Here is a 2,970-nt window from a genome sequence, read left to right on the forward strand (position 1 = left end):
ATGTAATCATCAGATAGATAAGGGAGTCCGGAGGGACCTTTAGTTTGTATTAAAGGTCCACTTTACCATTTTCCTTATCCACGGTTCCCTGCCTTTGAACATGATTGTAAGTACATGAACAACACAAGAAAGATTCATCTTATTCATTTCATCCCTCCAATGGTTTGAGCAAAATTTGTATTGGATATTTGCTATTGGTCATGAATAATCCCTATCTGACGCATCAATCATTGGGAAAGTACCAAAAAAATACATTAAGACACCAAACTAAAATGAGTTGACGCTATCAATAATGAAACGTGTGCCAGGCTCCTCAGTATGATGCCACTGTGAGTGCTAGAGGCGTGCTACTCAAAGTAAGTTTGAGTAGCACGCCTAAACACACAAGAGGCCCCAAGGTGACAGAAATCTCGGTTGTTTCCGTGTCTCATGTGTGTTAGCGTGGTACACCTCTTTTCGCTAGCAACTAAGCTCTAACCGCTTGGTGCTAACATGTCAGTGCTACCATTAAGTGCTAACCGCTAAGACATTACTGTGGAAACGGCAGAGCTAACCGCAGTGCTACTCCTCAAAGCTTACCGCTTGGTGCTAACATTTTTAAGCGTTAGCCGCTCAGTTCTAACCGATCAGCTCCAACCACAGCGCTAACGGCAGAGCTAGCGCACAAGGCTATCGGCTCAGCACTAATTACAGCGCTTCCCGCGCAGCACTGAGAACCAAAAGGTGTGTCAGCTCACCGGGCCAGAACATATTGGTGTGTGAATAGAAAAGCCCGCTTTAAGTCCCTGTCTCATAACCAGTCATGAATTATGGATAAAGAGATTAATCCGCCCTGCGTCTCCTGAAAAACAAGACGGAGGCGACGGAGGGCTCTGGTGGTGGTGGGCCATTAGACCATCAATAAATAAACCGGGAGAAGGAGTGAGGGGAGATGGGACTCTCCGCGACGGCATTAACTCTACGAGGCGGCGAAACGCAGATCTTTGGGCTTGGATGCAGAACACAAGGTGTAAAGACAGGATGGTGGATTGAAGGATTTTGGCACATGAAAACGCAGATTTCGAGTTCCTAAACTCTCTGGATCAAGATGGAGGGATGGAAGTCAAGTGCATTTGCTGGGCGGTTTGGAAAACCATGAGAAACGTAGAATAATATTGAATACTTCTTCCCCCTTCGAGTGGAACTTGAACACCAGCTGAAGACTCCAGCAACAACAACAACGACACAAACCTCCACAGACTACTGTGGTGGTAGCTCTGGTGTTTACAGTGCACAGCTTCATATCGGCCATCTCTGACTTTTAAACGAAGATGCACTTTTCTAAATTCAGGTCTCAGAAAGCAGAAATGACAAAAAATATAAATATTATTTTACACTACTGTGCACCACAACCACATTGTAGTCACTTTGTGGTCTGACTCCTGACAACGAACAACCGGACAGAGTGCTCGCTCCCTTTTAGGAACTAGGTCACGCCGGATGATTCAGAGTCACTCCACTCTGTGTTCTTCGAACGTTCTTCTAGCTTGTTTTTAATGCAGATGTCTGCTAAATGACTCAATGCAGTCGATGTGTTGCGTATCCAATGGCTTTTGAGGATAAAACTGGTGGTAACAATAGTGTCTCGCTACATAAAGACATTCCAACCGAGGGAAGATGAATCTTGACTATCAAGGTATATTTCTCAGCCCTCTTTTATTTCCCACCAAACTCTGAAATCCCATTCCACTAATTAGTCATTAACTCCCCGTCGCCCTTCCTGCTCCCCGATTGCAAGTTTGCTAATTGGTTAAATCAGCGGCTTGTGATTGACAGGAATGACCCCCTGCTGTTTGAGCCCGCTAGGGTGCAAGGGGAGGGTATCAGGTGAGTGGATTAGGTTCCACTCCAACCAGACCCGGTTCTACACACCCTGGGCTTAGTGTCCCCAGTCTGACTGTCCTCCTGGGTATGTGTGTGTCTGGGTATGTTGGTTAATTTGGATAAAGAATGCGGGGGAAATTGTAGCTCCTTACAATTCAGAGTAGCATTTTAATTGCCAGGGCAGGTTATACAGAGATCAGTCAATCTCAAACAAACACTACGGTTGAAACCTAATGTCCCAAACATTTGCGTATAAATTCTTTTTTTTTTTGCTTCACAAACATGCTGGTATCCCAGCATTCATGGCGCAGACACAATTCAGTTCCAACAACTGTTAGGCCAACCCAGCAAGTGTTTGAATTCTACTATGTTTAACAAGTGTTTGGGTGTGTGTGTGTGTGTGTGTGTGTGTGTGTGTGTGTGTGTGTGTGTGTGTTTGTGTGTGTGTGTGTGTTTGTATGTGTGCGTGTGTGTGTGCATCTCTGTGTACATGTGTGTGTCTGTTCATTTCTGTGTGCGTGTATAGTTCTGTGCATGTCTGTGTGCTTCTGGCACACACGTTGCTCCAAACTAGCATGCAGTTACCTGGGTAACAGGAGACATAGCAACCCATTTCATCCCTTTTTTTCGCAGCAAATTAGCAACACTAGTATCAATTAGCTAAAACGTGGAGGTCTAACGTGTTCAGCGGGAAACTCACTGGGACATCACAACTCACTACAGTGAGAGTTAGGGAGCAGCATGTAACAAAAGCCCCCATAGTTACACCCTGGTCTGCTCTGAACATACTCCACCACAACTCACTACAGGGGGAGTTAAGGAGCAGCTTTTAACAGCGCCCATAGTTACAGACTGGTCTGCTCTGAACATACTCCACCACGACTCACTCAGTGAGAGTTATGGAGCAGCATGTAACAGCACCCATAGTTACACCCTGGTCTGCTCTGAATATAATCCACCACAAGTCACTCTCACTCACTCACTCTGCTGGGCTTTTCTGGATATAGAACCAAGTAACAGCAAAAAAGGTAATAACCAAAAGAACGCCTCTTTCCTGGCATCCAGGTCTGGAGAACGCTGGGACTAAATTTAACACCTCCTCGCCGA

The 2,970-nt window shown here is 45.5% G+C and overlaps 1 protein-coding gene across 1 annotated transcript in view; it reads right to left on the minus strand.

Moving 5' to 3' along the window:
• Positions 1 to 2,970, minus strand: part of kcnh5b (potassium voltage-gated channel, subfamily H (eag-related), member 5b) — a gene marked incomplete at both ends in the record, with an annotated part of 73,863 nt that overhangs the window by 24,937 nt on the left and 45,956 nt on the right.

This window comes from Pollachius pollachius (assembly GCF_949987615.1).
Source record: "Pollachius pollachius genome assembly, chromosome: 15".
In the NCBI taxonomy this organism is placed as follows: Eukaryota; Metazoa; Chordata; class Actinopteri; order Gadiformes; family Gadidae; genus Pollachius; species Pollachius pollachius.